Raw genomic sequence first — 19,810 nt, forward strand, 5'->3', positions numbered from 1 at the left:
AATTTATGGATGCAATTTATTTCAATGTAAGATTGTAATTATTGCATGGTAGTTAGTAGCTGTCTTCCTGCTTTTTAAAAATCACTTTAAAATAAACTTCTCTATAAACATAACAGTATAGTGGGCCAACATTTTGGATCTCTCATATGCTTAGAACATATGAATCGATAAAAGGGCTTGCATCTGTGATTTGCCACAGCTCATTCTTATTTATTTTAATTTGCAAGATGCTAACAGATGTCAGGCGACTATCTTGAAAATTTTGTATTTCAGGATTTTCTCTTGCTGAAGAGTTATTGAAAGCCCAAGGTAGCCCTAATTCATTTGCTCTTTGTGATACTTCTCTCATGAAGTTTTTTTCCCAAATATATTTTATTTTGACATCAAGTTGAGTTGACAGTTATTGCATCACACTACTAGCAGTTAATAAAATCTCATTGAGGTGGTGCAGGCTGGCAACTCCATATAGGAGAAACTGATAGTGTGGGTGAAATTAAACATGAGCAGGGTTGCAAATCAAATAGTATCACGTGGGTCACCTGAATGCCCTCTTTCCACTACTCAGTTCCATTTACTTCAATATATTGGTTGGCAAATGTGATTCTGCTTTGGAATAATAGATATGGAGCGTGATTCAACCAAACTATTTCTATGCCTGGCTTTGGGCGTGTTTAGTGGGGTGTTTCTCGGTAGCTGCAGTGCCGAGAAACACGCCGCTATTCAATGGCACTTTGCTTTTTTTTGTCCTCGGGGTTGTTTCTCTCTGCCGAGGCCGCACTTAGAGTGATTTCCTGTTGGCGTCAGATAGAAAGGCTCCTCGCAGATTGGGGAGCCATTTTGGAAGGCTGCCACGATCTCCGCCGCCACCCCCCCCCCCCCCCCCCCCCCCCCCCCCCCCCAGCCCAACCTTTCAGACCCCCTTCTGTTGGACCTGATCCCTGGCTGTACCACCTAGGTGGCACTGACAGGGTGCCAGGCTGGCAGTGCTAAGGTGCCCAGATGCCAGAGGGAGTGCTGGGGTGCCGCTCTGCCCTGTCCCTCACTGCCCGGGGGGGGGGGGATCTAATGGCCTAGAAAATTACAACTGGTCCACATTTGTGTGGATCAGTACTAAACAGCACCCTGGCAAGGTCTCCCAGGCGCAGCCATTAGGTCCCTGGCACCGGGAGAATCCAGCAAATACATATTTAAATAAACCTCAGTGTCGGCTGTTCCTAGCACTGTGTCCTGCTCCCGTGGCTGTACACGCTTTCTCTGGCAACAAAAGGGAGGAAAGGAGACAAAGTTCCCACGCGTGTGTGTATCCTTCCAATTGACGGCTTGAGTTTGTTGCACTGAAAGATTTGAACCCAGTACCTGATTCCCTGTCGGGATGGAAGCCATATACACCCCGTCAGTCACAGCTGGCTCATTTAAGTATGCAGATCTGGGTCAAGTCCAGTGAGGGCGAAATCCAGATCGTGACATCTCGCGAGATTCCGCTGAATCTCGTCAGACGTTTCGAGTGTCACAGATCTCGCAAGAGGCCTCTCACGAGGCCTCGTCCCTGCACTAAGTTTGGCGCGGCGAAGCCGCTGAATCGCGCCCATGGAATCTTGTTGGAGTGGAAGATTAATAGCACCATACTAGGGGAGGCGGTAGCGTAGTGGCATTGTCACTGGATGAGTAATCCAGAGATCCAAGGTAATGCTCTTGGAACCTGGGTTCGAATCCCACATTGGCAGATGTTGAAATTTGAATTCAATAAAAATCTGGAATTAAAAGTCTAATGATGACTATGAAACGATTGTTGTAAACCCATCTGGTTCACTGATGTCCTTTACGAAGAAAATATTTCATGCTTACCTGGTCTGGCCTATATGTGAGTCCAGACCCCAGCAATGTGGTTGACTCTTAAATGCCCTCTGAAATGGCCAAGCAAGCCACTCAGTTCAAGGACAATTAGGGAGGGGCAATAAATTAAATGCTGGCTCAAAACAATACTGAGTTAGACGTTTTACTATAGTTATACAAAACTCTTTATGGATCTAATCTAATGTACAAGGTTTCATATGTACACCTAGCTCTCTATCACTTCTCTCATCCCCTCCATTGTTTCTGGGTTGTCATGCTGCTTGACTGTCATCAATGTTGGATGAACAGAAATTTATTCCAATTACTATTGGAAAGACCAAAACCATTGGGTTGGATTCTCCGGTCAACGACGCCTAAATCACGTTCGCTGACCGGCCAGAGAATCCCGAGTTCCTGACCAAATCGGAGGTGGTGCCACTTTCGCGATTCTCTGCACCCCCAAAGTGGCGTACTCTGAGAGTATGCCATGCCACGTATCGACGGTCTCAGGACATTGCCTGAGGACCCTCCCCCCCCCGTTGCGCCGCCCCCGACCGGCCGAGTTCCCGGCGGCGTGGGACACGTGTGGTCTCACCCGTCGGGAACTCAGCGTGGTGGCCGCGGACTCTTTTGCCCAACCCTAATTACTCTTGAGAGTCGGTTTGAGCTGCTTTCTTGAACTGCTGCAGTCCATGTGGTATAGGTACACCCACAGTGCTGTTAGGGAGGGAGTTCCAGGATTTGAACTCAGCGGCACTGAAGGAACGGGAATGTATTTCCAAATCAGGATGGTGAGTGACTTGGAGTTGGAGGGGAGTGGGGTAGTTCCTTCTAGGTATGGTGTTCTCAAGTATCTGCTGCCTTTGTCCTTCCAGTTGGTAATAATCATTGGTTTGGAGAGTGCTGTCTGAGGAGTGCTGTCTGAGGAGATAGGTATCTGCACCTGCACTGCATCTAGTATCTTCAATATCTTCATATTTCTTTGTGTGGCTTAGTGCCAAAATCCTGTGAGATGTGTTACTACATTCAAGGTACTTTAGGAATGCGAATTGTTGATGTTGCCGTTATTCTCAGGACGCATATGTAGGCCTTAGCTTGGATGCAGCACAGATTCATCAGAGCGATGCCAGGGACAAAAGGTTAACTGATGAGAAAAGGTTACATAGGCGGGGATTTTAATATCCCACAATCATAGGTTTCAAATATTGAAGATTAAGGGATTATGTAATTCAGGTGTTTAGGATGATTGAAGAATTTGGCAGGGTATTTAAAGTGAAACTATTTGCTCTGGTGGTGTATTTCAGAACTAGGGGATAGTGCAAAGCCACTCATAGAATCATAGAATCCCTACAGTGCAGAAGGAGAGCATTCGGGCCACTGAGTCTGCACCGAGCCTCCAAAAGACAACCATTCCCAGGCCCACTCCGCTCCCGTACCGGCCTCCCCGAACAGGTGCCGAATGTGGCGACTAGGGGCTTTTCACAGTAACTTCATTGAAGCCTACTTGTGACAATAAGCGATTCTTCTTCTTATTATTATTCCTGGAACCTGACGTAACCTTTGAACACTGAGGGGCAATTTAGCACGGCCAGTCCACCTAACCTGCACATCTTTGGACTGTGGAGGAAACTGGAGCACCCGGAGGAAACCCACGCAGACACGGGGAGAAAGTGCAAACTCCACACAGTCACCCGAGGTCAGAATCAAACCGGGTCCCCAGCGCTGTGAGGCAGCAGTGCTGAACACTGTGCCAGCACACCGCGCCTCTGGGATGCTGTTAGAAAGTCCTTCTCACAAAGAGTAGAGGAAACCTGGAACACTCTACCTCAAAAAGCTGTTGAGGCAAGGTCATTTGAAAATTTTAAAACTGGGATTGATAGTTATTTGATAGGCGATGGATATAGGACCAAAGCAGATAAATGGAGTAAATGTACAGATTAGCTTTGATCAAATGAAATATCAGAACATGCTTAAGGGACCGATTAACTTATTGCCGTATTTCGATGTTTCAAATAAGGAATCACACAGAGGGGAGGTTGTGGTGTAATGCTTGTAACAGGACTGATAATACAGAAGCCCAGGGTCATGCTCTAGGGGCCCCAGTTCAGATCTCACCAAGGCAGATGGTGAAATTTGAATTCATGATGATGACCACGAAACCATTGTTGATTGTCGTAAAAACCCAGCTAGTTCACTAATAATCTGGTCTTCATGAGACTCCAGATCCACAACAATGAGGCTGACTCTTAAATACCCTCTGAAATGGCCTGGCAAGCCAAGTTCTACGGCAGTTACGGATTGGCAATAAATGCTGGCCCAGCAAGCCATTCAATCCCATGAATTAATTTTAAAAATGTGATGCGAACTGCTAAATACTATATGACGAAATAGAGCTAAACGTTACATCTACGTAATGCCTTTAATGACTTCACAGCATTTCACAGTCAATGAATTAGTTTTGAAGTGCAGTCACTCTTGTAATAGAGGAAAACACAACAGCTAATTTTACGGCTAGCTTTTACTGTCCCTCATCTGGCATTCTTTTGAGGGGTTGCATGTGAAATATGATGAGTGGCTAGCCCACTACCTCCCCACTCATCCCAGCTCGTTACCCATCAAACATTATAATAATAATCTTTATTAGTGTCACAAGTGCTCTTTGGGGGGGTTTAAACTAATGCAGCAGGGGCATGGGAACCTGGATTGTAGTTTTACGGTAAGGGAGAATGAGAGTATAGAGGTCAGGAGCACAGATTTGACGTCGCAGGAGGGGGCCAGTGTTCAGGTAGGTGGTTTGAAGTGTGTCTACTTCAATGCCAGGAGTATACGAAACAAGGTAGGGGAACTGGCAGCATGGGTTGGTACCTGGGACTTCGATGTTGTGGCCATTTCGGAGACATGGATAGAGCAGGGACAGGAATGGATGTTGCAGGTTCTGGGGTTTAGGTGTTTTAATAAGCTCAGAGAAGGAGGCAAAAGAGGGGGAGGTGTGGCGCTGCTAGTCAAGAGCAGTATTACGGTGGCGGAGAGGATGCTAGATGGGGACTCTTCTTCCGAGGTAGTATGGGCTGAAGTTAGAAACAGGAAAGGAGAGGTCACCCTGTTGGGAGTTTTTTATAGGCCTCCTAATAGTTCTAGGGATGTAGAGGAAAGGATGGCGAAGATGATTCTGGATATGAGCGAAAGTAACAGGGTAGTTATTATGGGAGACTTTAACTTTCCAAATATTGACTGGAAAAGATATAGTTCGAGTACAATAGATGGGTCGTTTTTTGTACAGTGTGTGCAGGAGGGTTTCCTGAAACAATATGTTGACAGGCCAACAAGAGGCGAGGCCACGTTGGATTTGGTTTTGGGTAATGAACCAGGCCAGGTGTTGGATTTGGAGGTAGGAGAGCACTTTGGGGACAGTGACCACAATTCGGTGACGTTTACGTTAATGATGGAAAGGGATAAGTATACATCGCAGGGCAAGAGTTATAGCTGGGGGAAGGGCAATTATGATGCCATTAGACGTGACTTGGGGGGGATAAGGTGGAGAAGTAGGCTGCAAGTGTTGGGCACACTGGATAAGTGGGGCTTGTTCAAGGATCAGCTACTGCGTGTTCTTGATAAGTATGTACCGGTCAGACAGGGAGGAAGGCGTCGAGCGAGGGAACCGTGGTTTACCAAGGAAGTGGAATCTCTTGTTAAGAGGAAGAAGGAGGCCTATGTGAAGATGAAGTGTGAAGTTTCGGTTGGGGCGATGGATAGTTACAAGGTAGCGAGGAAGGATCTAAAGAGAGAGCTATGACGAGCAAGGAGGGGACATGAGAAGTATTTGGCAGGAAGGATCAAGGAAAACCCAAAAGCTTTCTATAGGTATGTCAGGAATAAGCGAATGACTAGGGAAAGAGTAGGACCAGTCAAGGACAGGGATGGGAAATTGTGTGTGGAGTCTGAAGAGATAGGCGAGATACTAAATGAATATTTTTCGTCAGTATTCACTCAGGAAAAAGATAATGTTGTGGAGGAGAATGCTGAGCCCCAGGCTAATAGAATAGATGGCATTGAGGTACGTAGGGAAGAGGTGTTGGCAATTCTGGACAGGCTGAAAATAGATAAGTCCCCGGGACCTGATGGGATTTATCCTAGGATTCTCTGGGAGGCCAGGGAAGAGATTGCTGGACCTTTGGCTTTGATTTTTATGTCATCATTGGCTACAGGAATAGTGCCAGAGGACTGGAGGACAGCAAATGTGGTCCCTTTGTTCAAAAAGGGGAGCAGAGACAACCCCGGCAACTATAGACCGGTGAGCCTCACGTCTGTAGTGGGTAAAGTCTTGGAGGGGATTATAAGAGACAAGATTTATAATCATCTAGATAGGAATAATATGATCAGGGATAGTCAGCATGGCTTTGTGAAGGGTAGGTCATGCCTCACAAACCTTATTGAGTTCTTTGAGAAGGTGACTGAACAGGTAGACGAGGGTAGAGCAGTTGATGTGTATATGGATTTCAGCAAAGCGTTTGATAAGGTTCCCCACGGTAGGCTATTGCAAAAAATACGGAGGCTGGGGATTGAGGGTGATTTAGAGATGTGGATCAGAAATTGGCTAGCTGAAAGAAGACAGAGGGTGGTGGTTGATGGGAAATGTTCAGAATGGAGTACAGTCACAAGTGGAGTACCACAAGGATCTGTTCTGGGGCCGTTGCTGTTTGTCATTTTTATCAATGACCTAGAGGAAGGCGCAGAAGGGTGGGTGAGTAAATTTGCAGACGATACTAAAGTCGGTGGTGTTGTCGATAGTGTGGAAGGATGTAGCAGGTTACAGAGGGATATAGATAAGCTGCAGAGCTGGGCTGAGAGGTGGCAAATGGAGTTTAATGTAGAGAAGTGTGAGGTGATTCACTTTGGAAGGAATAACAGGAATGCGGAATATTTGGCTAATGGAAAAGTTCTTGTAAGTGTGGATGAGCAGAGGGATCTAGGTGTCCATGTACATAGATCCCTGAAAGTTGCCACCCAGGTTGATAGGGTTGTGAAGAAGGCCTATGGAGTGTTGGCCTTTATTGGTAGAGGGATTGAGTTCCGGAGTCGGGAGGTCATGTTGCAGCTGTACAGAACTCTGGTACGGCCGCATTTGGAGTATTGCGTACAGTTCTGGTCACCGCATTATAGGAAGGACGTGGAGGCTTTGGAGCGGGTGCAGAGGAGATTTACCAGGATGTTGCCTGGTATGGAGGGAAAATCTTATGAGGAAAGGCTGATGGACTTGAGGTTGTTTTCGTTGGAGAGAAGAAGGTTAAGAGGAGACTTGATAGAGGCATACAAGATGATCAGGGGGTTGGATAGGGTGGACAGTGAGAGCCTTCTCCCGCGGATGGATATGGCTGGCACGAGGGGACATAACTTTAAACTGAGGGGTAATAGATATAGGACAGAGGTCAGAGGTAGGTTCTTTACGCAGAGTAGTGAGGCCGTGGAATGCCCTACCTGCTACAGTAGTGAACTCGCCAACATTGAGGGCATTTAAAAGTTTATTGGATAAACATATGGATGATAATGGCATAGTGTAGGTTAGATGGCTTTTGTTTCGGTGCAACATCGTGGGCCGAAGGGCCTGTACTGCGCTGTATTGTTCTATGTTCTATGTTCTAAGTAGGCTTGCATTAATACTGCAATGAAGTTACTGTGAAAATCCCCTAGTCGTCACACTCCGGCATCTGTTTGGGTACACTGAGGGAGAATTCAGAATGTTCAATTCACCTGATAAGCAAGCCTTTCGGGACTTGTGGGAGGAAACTGGAGCACCCGGAGGAAACCCACGCAGAAACAGGGAGAACGGGCAGACTCTGTACAGACAGTGACCCAAGCCGGGGATTGAACCCAGGTCCCTGGTGCTGTGAAGCAAAGGTGCTAACCACTGTGCTGCAGTGCCACCCACATAAAGTGGCTGGGCACTGAAATCCGCAGCCTGGCCACCATTTTGAAAAAATAACAAATGAGCAATTAAGCTTGTAAACAAACCAATTGACCCGAATATTATACTACCCACGCCATGGGATGGTGGGCAGGGTCAGGTGAGTGGGAGTAGACAGACGATTTAAAAAATCAAAGCTGGTTAAAAGGAAGGTCGGTGTTGTATGCCCATTGGGCTAGTCCCCTTTGTGCACCAGGATCACTCCCCCAAGTTGTTACCACCCCTTGTCACTTCCCATGTGGCCACCAAAACCCGTTTTCCTTCCCCATCAAAAACCCCAGGATCCATGCCGATTCCATCTTACGGCCTACTCGCAGTCCTAACGCTCACTACTGAGTTCTGGTGCTGCTGGGGCTACTAAGGCAGCTGGCCAATCAGATTGGTTAGCAGCTCTTAAGAGCAGGACTTCCTCTGATGGTTAGGAGACCAACCCTCAGCTTGTTTAGGCTACCGCTAATGTATTATCATGGTTGAATGGCCTTTTTTAAAGTCAGTCTGTTCGGGGATGACTTTTGTTCAAGGCAATGTTCTTAGCATTGCAATAATTTTCAACATCTGTAAGAAATAAGCCGATCTTTAAAAATCTTCCTGGTTCCCCATTCTTTCTTGTTATCCGTCATATAAAACAGGAAGTGAAGCCTTAACATACCCCTTTAGAGCATTTGGATACACAATCCTAGGTTTCAGGCTAAAATCTTCCTCAGCATTAATCCAAATGAAGAGCAGTCAACCAACCTATCTTTCACAGCCTTAAATCCAGAACATGCGTTTCTGCTATAGAAAGGTAAGTTTTGTTTGTTTTTTATCAAAAGAGTCTTGTCAGCATTGAAGACTTGACGGGTAAATAACTTCCCTCCTCAAAAGTAGTCTTTATAGTTGCAGGATATGCATCTGCTGCACTTGTATCAGCTTTGCCCCTTCACCAGTAAACTTCAGGTTATGTATGTTTGCCCTGTTCTTGAACGCTGAACTTGCTTTAAATGAAACATTTGAATCTGCTTTGCACTGAAACTGCCAGTTTCCCCCAGCATTACAGCTGTGCTTAAAGAAATTCAGTTAAATTCACAATTTGAAATTAATGTTAAATACTGTTTTAAATACTGTAAGTAAAAATAAGACACCTGCACAGTGAGGCACAATTTTCAACAGAAGGAGTTTTTCTAATGTTGTAACTGAAAATACTTGGGATGCAGTCTTTGACACATGCGGTGTACTTGTAATCAGAGAGGTTGGGCAGAATCTTCCCATAATTTGTCACAATGAGAAAACCGGTTGTATTTCTCCAGCTGCACAGCACGTTTTCTCTCCAGAATCTCTGTGCACAGAGAATCTGGAGGTGCAGTTTGTGCCATCATTCTGGCAGGGTGGCGCCTGATCGAGCCTTCAAGGCCAGCTCCACAGAGATTGGGGTGCCACCTTTTAAAGGTGAACTGCGTAAAAAATAAATGCTCACCACCACCCCATGGACATGGAGGTCCCCTCCCCCCACGAGCATCGGGAGAATCCCCCCCCCCCCCCACCACACAGGTATGGGGTGACTCCCTCCCCCCACCACACAAATGTTGGGGGCTCAGGCCCCCCCCCTCGCCACATGCCCATAATGAGAACCTCCCCAGAGGGCCTGCCCCCGGCACTGCCACCACAGCACTCACAGGCTGGCACTTCCAGGTGGGCACTGCCCTGGTATTCTCTTTCCCCCTGGGGGCTATGCCTATCTTTGTGCCTCCAGCGGGTTCCCCTTGACAGCTTTACGTTTTACAGAAGCTGTTCCAAACCTCGCCGACATGAAGGAATTCCCTACCTTGGGGGGACATATGGTAGAAAAACCATTAAATGTATTTAAATGCATTTAAAGGTTCTGGGCTGGCAACTTGTGTCACCGGCGAGGGGTGGAGAAAATCTGTGAACGAGATCTCGCCAGTGAGATTCCTGTTCCTGTGGTTTGCGGGAAATTCTGCCGGCGCCACCATTTTCGCCGGCTGAAAATTCCACACACTGTTTCTCTGAGCATATGCACAATACCTTCTTGTAACGGTGGTTCTTGGCACATGCGGACTGAACACCCAAAACAGTGTTTGCAAGGACAGAAACCGCGCTAAATCAAAATGGAAGGCTGCTCTGTTTGAATTAGTTCATCACGTTATAATTCATACTAAAATGGAAATCACTGTTGAACTCACTATAATCAGAATTTATTTGTAGTAATTTTCCCCAACACTGATATTAGACTGATTGGTCTGCAGTTAGCAGGTTTACCTCTCTCCCTATTTTGAACAGGGGTGTAACATTTACAGACCTCCAATTGACTGGCACCACTGCAATTTCGAAGGAGGATTGAAAGATTAAGGTCAGAGATTCTGCCACCTTGACCCTTGCCTACCACAGTAACGCATGATGCATCCAATCTGGACTAGGTGACATGTTACCTTTTCTAACCTATTTAGCATCTCCTTTCGATCTATTCTTTCCGATAATAGCCCATATTGCTACTCGTTTTTCCTCTACTGTAACATAAATGGACTATAGCATTGAATTCAACTCTTTCTTTTGGGAAAACAGATGCAAAGTATTCATTCGGTACCTCAGTCATGCCCTTTCTCTTCACAAGAAAATGTTGTCCCCTCATCGGCCTGAGCCATTCCTTTAACTATCCTTTGTGTTCAGCAAGCTCTCTCAAACAGCAATGAGTTGAATGACCTGAGAGTGTTATTAAAGGATTAATGCTGGCTGAGATGCTGGTTGAACACTTCAATCTCCTTCCAGAAATGGCATGGGATTTTATACATTCACTCGACTGGATTTGCTAAAATAATTAAGTGACATGCATCAGAAAAAGGCACATGACTTTTTGGACCTAGACATTGAGGGATTTAATTATCATATTGGTAACAATGAATATTACTAGATTATTTTTCTTTAACATTCAACACAGCACATTGTACTCTAGGAATATTGGGAAGTGAGCTCTATTATTGAATCCTCTTGCCACATTTCAGAATAATGACATTCAAGGCAGCACAGTGGCACAGTGGGTAGCACTGCAGCCTCATGCCGCCGAGGTCCCAGGTTCGATCCTGGCTCTGAGGTGTTTGTCCGTGTGGAGTTTGCACATTCTCCCCGTGTTTGTGTGGGATTCGTCCCCACAAGCCAAAAGGAAGTGTAGGGTAGGTGGATTGGCCACGCTAAATTGCCCCTTAATTGGAAAAATGAATTGGGTACACTAAATTTATATAAGCATAGAATGACTTCTACCTCGTCTGATAGCTTCAGATTTTCCCTTCCAAATGAACGTTGATTATTTTGAAGAGACTTCAGCTGAATAGGATTCAGTAAAACTAGCAGCAATATTCAGGAAAGAAAATCAAGAGCTCAAGCATATTTATAGAAACAATCTTATCTTGTATTGATAAATATTGGAAAGAAGAATGAGCAATGTCATTGGAGGTTGCATCTTAAATGAAGCATAATATTCCCAAAGGTGCAGAAAGAGAATTCTCCGAAAGATTAAGTTGATCAAGGGTCTATTTTATTTGTTCCAGTTGGGCAAGAAATGGAAGACATTGGTTCAGTTGCCCATTGGGAAAGATTACAACTGTCTCCTAAATATTGTTTATTGTTGAATAACTTAATCATAAGTTAATTTAATAGATCTTCTTAGATTTTTGACTTATAATAATAATTAGTATTATAATAATCAAATATAACTGAGTTTATTTGTGAAACTAGGCCATATTATTTTTAAAAACGTTTTTTTCAATTTAGCGTGGCCAATCCACCTACCCTGCACATCTTTGGGTTGTGGGGGTGAGACTCACGCAAACACGGGGAGAATATGCAAACTCCACACGGACAGTGACCCGGGGCCGGTATGAACCCGGGTCCTAGGCGCCTTGAGGCAGCAGTCCTAACCACTGCGCCACCGTGCCGCCCTACTAGACCATATTAAATTAAATTCAGCAATTGGTTTCCCTAAGTGTCTGTTTTTCTTTCTCTTTCCACCTTACAGATATCAACAATTAAAATGTTTACAATTTCTAATTAGCTGCAAACATAAGTGATGATTGGAGACTTTACGGTGAGATGTAAACTTACTCAAAACCCATTTCTCTTACATAGTGTTAAAGTCAGAAACTTTGTTGTGAAATTTCAACTTTAAAAAAAAGTACCCAATTTAAATACACAGAGTGAGATTTTGGATAGATTGAGAGGGCGGGTTTGGGGCAGGCGATCACTGAAACTCACCCTGGGGCTGGCGTGTTCAGCATGTTCAGAATTTGGGATGCAGTTATGGGAGAAAGGCAACCTGCCCTGAACTCATTAATTGGGATTAACATGTCATCAGAACCACAACATGGAGTAGGAAGTGGTGACAGAACAATGGGTAATCTGCAACCGCAGGCCAGAGGCAAAAGGCAGCATTGAAGAGATTAGACTGTGTGTTGGCCCTCACAGTGTTGGCAACAAATATTCCGCAATGTTCATAGCAACAGTAAATTTCCAAGGTGCACTGGAGAGTTAGGATTCAACACAGACCACAATAAAAAGAAACAATTCTGGTAACACATTGGTAAATCTATTAGCATCCATAAGAAGAAATTACAGGCTAACATTTAAAATACAAAGTGCTTTTATGGCCACTCTTCCATCTCTCTCTTTCTTTGGATTATGTTTTTTTCAACACGCCTCTGTTTAGGATGTTCTGTTACGTTTATGGTGTTTTAAAAATGGAAGCTATTGTTTTTATTAGGGCTGACTGCATCTACACCTGAGATATTAATCTATCTTTACCCTTTGGGAAGTTTATGGATTTACTGCCAATTTGTAGCATGGGGGCCCTTGCCTGCCCTCTGCCCTCTACTCAGGTTGTGCTTCCATTTTGTAGATATGCAGCAGCAATGACTACCACTGTTCCTTTAAATCCACCCTGCTTATGGCTTGGTCCTTTCTCCTTCCCATGTCTGTCACTGCTAATTGGAGCAGCATGTGCAATCTTTCAAATGGAAAATTACACCTCTGGCACCTGTAGTTTTGTTACCTACATCCTTTAATTCCATCTCATCCTGGGGATTAGTCACTCTTTAATGCCATTAGTTGCTTAATTCCTGCCATCTTGTTTATTTTTCCATGAGTTCCTGACGCTGATTCAGTATTAATTTCCACTAGAATGTCACATATGCTGACCTCTTCTTCTTTGTAAATACTGATGCTAGGTAATTATTCAATATATCTGCTATTTCCTTATTTTAATTGTCATTATCACCATTACCAATTTTCAATGACTCACATTTCTTCTGAACACACTTTTTTCCTAATAAAGTGCTAAAATGTTTTATAATGATTTTGATATACCTTGCAAGCTCTTTTTCATACCGCTTTTTTGTAGCTCTTATTTCTGTTTTCATCCACTGTAGTTCTTTGTATTGCTCCTGTTCAACCAGATCAATGCTATCTTTTTAATGTTTCTGTGCTTTTTCATTCAGTTTTATGTTGTCTTTTCCCTCTTCAGTCACCCATGGTTGTTTTTTTTTATTGGCAAGTAGGACTGTTGACCCTTCTGATCTGAGAAGACAAAATGGGCTTGGCAATGGTGACCTTGAAAATCAGCCTGTGGAAACCTGTGGATGCATATGACCACTAAAGGCATAAACATAAGGATATAAGTACTAGGAGCAGGAGTAGACAATTCAGCCCTCAAACCTGCTCTGCCATTCAATACGATCATGGCTGATCTCATCTCGGCCTCATCTCCATCTTTCTGGCTGCTCCTCAGAACCCTTATTCCCGCTACTAATTAAAAACCTACCTGTCTCATTCTTAAATTTGTTTAGTGTTCTAGCATCCACTGCACTCTGGGGTAGAGAATTCCAGATTCACAACCCTTTGAGTGAAGTAATTCCTCCTCATTTCTGTTTTAAATCTGCCACCCTTTAGCCTTGATGCACTATTGCCTCTTATTCTAGAATGTCTAACAAAGGGAAACACCTGCACTATGTCCAACCTGTCAATCCCCTTTAGCATCTTATATACCTCAATTTGATCTCGCATTCTTCTAAACTCCAGCGAGTATAGGTCTAAACTGCTCAATCTGTCTTCATAAGACAAGTCCTTCATTCCTGGAATCAATCCAGTGAACCTCCTCTGACCTGCATCTAATGCACTTATGTCCTTCCTCAAGTAAGGGGACTAAAATTGTGTGCAGTACTTCAGATACGGTCTCACCAATGCCCTATAGAGTTGCAACAACAGTTCCCTACTTTATATTCCATTCCATTACCAATGAATGCCAAAATTCAATTTGCCTTCCATATTACGTGCTGCACCTGCATACTAAATTTCTTCAATTCATGCATGAGGATCCCTCTGCACTGAAGATGATGCTCGTTTGGAGAGCCAGTGCAGATACAATGGACCAAATAGCCTCCTTCTGCACCATAATTCTGTGCTGTAGAATGAGGTTACGGAAGAGCTAGTGACATAGATGAAACTATACCTTAGAGTCAGAACATAACAAGAGCAGGAGTAGGCTATTTGACCCCTTGAGCATGGTCTGCTATTTAAGAACATGGCTGATCTGTTTGTGGCTTCAACTCCACTTTCCTGCCTGCCCTCCATAACCTTTGACTTCCTTTTGGATCAAAAATTTATCTAACGCAGCCTTGAATATACCCAATGCCACAGCCTCCAGTGTTCTCTGGAGTAGAGAATTCCAAAGATTAATGACCCTCTAAGAAAATAAATTCCTCCTCATCTCTGTCTTAAATGGAAGGCCATTTAACCTGAACTGGGCCAGCCGTTCTAGATTCCCCCAGGTGGAGAAATATGTTCTCAGCTTCTTTCCTTGTCAAGGATTTTACAACAATTGACAATGGTTTCATGGTCATCATTAGACTTCTAATTCCATCTTCTGTGGTGGGATTGCAACCCAGGTCACCAGAGCATTATCCTGCATCTCTGGATTACTATGCCACCGCCTCCCCATATTTTGACGAATTGAAGTTAGATTTTAGGGTTAGTCATAACCTTCAGAAAGTAAATAAAAAGGTGGGGGTGGGAAATCCATCCATGGGAATTTCATAATGGCTCATGGGACATGGTTCAAAGCTTTGTAAGTAGTGGTGAGTTGGTTGATCGGAACTCGGATGGCAGTTGGGGCATTACATTTAACATCAGTGCCTTGGGCCAAGGAGCTGGAAACAAAAGTCTTAAAGGGGTTCCTGTTTCTGACTGTTTGCGAGTAACTCCTGCTGGAAAATGTGCGTGTGTGAACATTAGGCAAGAGCAGGAATGGGCTTGGCTGAGATTCCTTTGTTAATTGAAAAGTCTGCTGACATACTAGCTGTGGCTGCACAAATGAAGGGTGGCCTCTTGGTTGGACTACCAGTCCTATTAGTGGCTGTTGAGCTACACCTCAGTTAAAGCTCAGTGACCTTAGCAGCAAAAGAGAGGTAATCAGTAAAACATTTCTACATTTAAAGCTTTAAAAAAAATATTATTAACAGTTAACAAATATCTGAAAGCTGGAGACTTTCTCACATGTTCCATTCGTTTATCCTGCACCAGGATGTTTCCTTTATTAATAGAACTGCTACTTCCTTCTACTCAAAACTGGTCAGAAGTAAGCACTTTTGGCCGTATGCTTTCTCAATTCTATTTTTACTCATACTGCCTTTCCGGGTCTGATCGAACTTGGGCGTGTGTGTGCTAAGGAAGTCTGATAGAGACTGGTATCATCCCTCACCTTAATAGAGATGATGTTTTGGTCGGAATAAATCCTTGGAGCTGCTGAAGCTCCACTGGCGTTCATGTTCAAAGTGGAACCAAAAGCCTGCTTACAATCATAAATGGGGTTTCAGCTGTGTTTGATTGTACTTTATAATTATTTGGGGCAGGAAATCAAACAGCCTCCTCGCAATCAGCTGGTCAGCTACATCTTCTACTCCTGTTCTTGTCTATTCTCACAAATTGACCAGTGCAGCCTGAACCAAGAGGACTGATGTCAACCATGAACTGGATTTCGGACCTTATGTGATGAGAAAATGTTGCCGCTGTTGTTTGAACCTCCACAGATAGATTGACCTACAAGGAAAATCTGCCGTGAAATGGGTGCAAAGCATGCCAGTCTGCCCCACCTCAGGATTCATGATGATGTCTCTCAGATAAGTTCTGGAAGAGGTGTTAGAGCAGGCAACACAGAGGGGGCCAATCACTAGCACCGCGGAGATGGGAGAGAATTTCTGTGCTTCCTTGTCTCACAGACAAATATTTAGAAAAAACATTTACCTTTAGTTGAAGGTTGCTGATAAATCCTGAACGGGGCAGACTGATATGCTTTGCACCCATTTCACATCAGAAAAACAGTCACAACACACCAATTTCATGCAGCATTTGGAGTATTTTGTCATTAACACAGACTTTCTGACTGCTGTTGGGATTAAGTTTTTCCATTATCACCTGAGCTATTCAGGGAGGTGCATCACTGTGGCAGAATATCTCCATTTGGGAAAATAAAGCTGCATCAGTTAAGGAGACGTGTTTAGCTCTGCACCACAAATAATGAAGGTCACATGACAGTAACGGCTTCCTCAGTACAATAAAAAAAAGATATATTTGGGAATATAAGTAATCAAAAGGAATGTCTTTATAACTCTGTGCTGATACATTGGCCTTAGTAGGGTGCTTGCTGTCCTGAGGACCTCACCTGGTTGCAATCCCATCATGATTGTGCTGATTTTTCCAAGACTAGTCACCAGACATACCCATTAAAACTTCTGCCTGCAATTGGTTCATTACAGTGACAAAGTAGCATTTCTATGGGAACATTTCCCATCTCTCAGAAGTATCCAAAATTGGGCAGCACGGTGGCGCAGTCGTTAGCACTGGGGTTAGATCCTGGCCCCGGGATCCACACTGTCCATGTGGAGTTTGCACATTCTCCCCATGCTTGCTTAGGTCTCACCCCCACAACTCAAAGATGTGCAGGGTAGGTGGCTTGGCCACGCTAAATTGCCCCTTAATTGGAAAAAAAAAAGTATCCAAAATTGCATCAAATGCAGTGAATTACTGTGAAGTGCAGTGATGTTGTTACATAGGTGGCAGTCATTTTGTGCCCAGCATGGTATTAGTTCAGCAAACATAATGTTGAGGAAACCTTCAGCCCCAATGATGGAGCATACAACCCCAGGAGTCACAGAAAGATTGTGCCCGTCAGTGCTGACCACACTGGGGTTTTCAGGGCCAATGCACCTCATTTGCATAAATACTTTGGGTGCCAAAGCGCTGTGAGTTATATTGCCAAAATCTCCAGGGCTGACAGCCAACTAGCTCAGGCACCCCTCCCAGATTTCTTCGCTCCCAGCCTTTTCACAGGCAAAACATCTAATCTAACTTTATGTATTGGCCTCCAGTCTCATTCCCTCATTGACTGGGAAACGGGAACTCCCAGCACAGGAAGTTTCCACCCTGACCCAGCACCTCTGACGTGGCTGGTCTTCCAGGGCCAGCTGGAATTTTATAACTAAAGTATATCCAGTATCTCCTGAGTCGGTTGAAGTAATTTAGTCCCAGCTCTTGAAATGCAGAGGATGGCACATTGACAATGTAAGTGTCCCTTAAAACTTCACTGGAGTGTCATCCTAATTTGCGCCATCGTGTCCTTGCAGAAGGACGTGAATCTGCCATTTTCTAACGTAGATATGTGAGTGTAATTAACTAAACCAAACTGATACTTCACCATACTGACCGGGCTTTTATCGGCATAGTGGGTGTCACAACAATGGGACTGAAAATCTAGGGCAACCCTGCTTTGGCTATTCGTGAGACCCCAGCAGACACTTTTAGTCACCGGGCAACTAATAATTTCTGTCAGGTCTCCGGCCCTTTAAAGGACAGGTGGCTGCTTTCAGGACCCGCCAGCCAAACAACGGATTGGCAGCTTAGCTGTCACAGCAGTGCCAGTGGAAACAGTGGCAACGATGGGCACTGCATCTGGAAAAGAGGATGTTATGGAAGCAGGCTGTCCTCCCAACCAGGTAAGTGAGGCCTGGGGGCACCAGAGCTGGTCGATAAAGTTACATGAAAATTTCACAAACAAGGGGGTCAAAGAGACACCACATAATTTACTGGAAGGGATGGATGAACACTTCAGAAGCAGTGGGTGAAGGTCAAAGTGGGGCATGGGTGCCTCAAATGTAGTAGGCTCAGTGGTAGGGTTGTTGAATTAAAGGACAGACTTCTTGAGGCTGTTAGCCTTTTCCCTTTGGGTTAGTGACATCCTGCACGATCTGCTGAAGACAGGTGGGCTGCAGAGAGCGGCATGAGTGGGCTGGACTGGTACTTAAACTTGACACCGAGACCTTTTGAATCTGATAGCGGGTAGACGAATCAGCCGCCAGCCCAGCAGGGGAGTCAAGAGGGGAATTCGCCTGTGCATAATTAATTAGGTTCAAAGCACAGAATCTGGCACAGGGTCCTGCCATTCAGGTCAGGAGGAAAGGCACCAATGAAGCCGCCTGCCACCACACTTAGGATGGAACCTTTCCTGAATATCGGTAAATGTCGCCTGCACCAATGGCGACTTTCTCCGTCATATAGTCCAGCACATAGAGAAAATAGACAAAGGTTCTGTGGCTGAGTGGGTGAGAGGGCTTTCCGGGCAAAAATGGTGGAAGAGAGATGGTCCTAGAGAGTGGCATCAGAGCAGCAAAGCAGGAGCTGGAATTATCTCACTGAACACACTTTCAGAAGCCAAAACATGGTGAACTGCAAGCAATGGCTTGCATGATGCGTGACCAGGCAGCACACCCACAAATGATGGCCAGTGCTCAATCATACACACTTGGGATTATTGAGTGAACACATGTTGATAATGTGAAAGAACTGAATGCATATTAAGGGGCTTTTCACAGTAACTCCATTGCAGTGTTAAAATAAGCCTACTTGTGACACTAAAGATTATTGTTATTATGGCCGGAATTCTCCAGCTGTTGGAATGCTCTGTTCCCACCGGAAGTGCACACCTTCCGCGGGTTGACAGGCAATGTGGGGAATGGTGTGAGTGGTGTGAGTAGAGTATCCAGCTGCCAGCGAATGGCACGACGCAGAGAATCATGCGGTTGGGAGACCGGATAACCCAGACCTATATCTATATTAACTGAATCTATATCACAATTATTCACAATATATATTAATCACTTGGATGAGGGAAGCGAATGCACTATTGCCAAGTTTGCAGATTACACAAAAATAGGTAAGAAGTCTGACAACACCAGGTTAAAGTCCAACAGGTTTGTTTCGAATCACTAGCTTTCAGAGCACTGCTCCTTCCTCAGGTGAATGAAGAGGTGGGTTCCAGAAACATATACGTAGACAAAGTCAAAGATGCAAGACGATACTTTGAATGCGAGTCTTTTCAGGTAATTAAGTCTTTACAGGTCCAAGAGAAAGACCTGCACCAACCTTTCCAGAGTCTGCACCCTCCCTGGATTCACTTCCTTTCCCTTCGGTTGCTGCAAGTCACCAATTGAAGGTCAGAATGAGAAAAGAAATGGAAAGGGGGAGAAAAGAAAGTGTTCTACTCACAGATGTTGGAGACAGGAGGAGGTTTCAAAAATAGGTGTGAAGGCAACTGGTGAGGATAACATAAAGAGCGCGATTTACTGGCCCAGTACCGCCGGAATCGGGGCAGGAAGCAGCCGGTAGATCCCATGAGAGGTCTTTTTCGGAATTCCTGATGGTCATTACTCCCTGCTCACTTAACTATGTCTATGCCGGATCTAACCGGCCCTCAGGATCTACCGGCCTTGTTGAGGAAACCCCAGCCGGGTGCCATTTAGCACTGGCCCCCCACAAACGGGGACGAGGTGGAACGGCAATTGAAGGGGGGGGGCGTTTCCCAGGCGATTGGTGGTCCCCAGGTGGTTGGCCTCTGAGCAGGATGCCACCTGGGCACTGTGGCACTGCCAGCCTGGCACCTGACAGTGCCACCTGGCTGCCAGCTTGGTACTGTCAGGCTGACCG

General features: G+C 44.9%; 1 protein-coding gene across 1 annotated transcript in view; it reads left to right on the top strand.

Annotated features, from left to right (window-relative positions):
* Positions 1 to 19,810, top strand: part of LOC140425037 (receptor activity-modifying protein 3-like) — a 77,381-nt gene that overhangs the window by 12,976 nt on the left and 44,595 nt on the right. The window lies entirely within an intron of this gene.

The sequence above is a fragment of the Scyliorhinus torazame genome, chromosome 6, assembly GCF_047496885.1.
Source record: "Scyliorhinus torazame isolate Kashiwa2021f chromosome 6, sScyTor2.1, whole genome shotgun sequence".
NCBI lineage: Eukaryota > Metazoa > Chordata > Chondrichthyes > Carcharhiniformes > Scyliorhinidae > Scyliorhinus > Scyliorhinus torazame.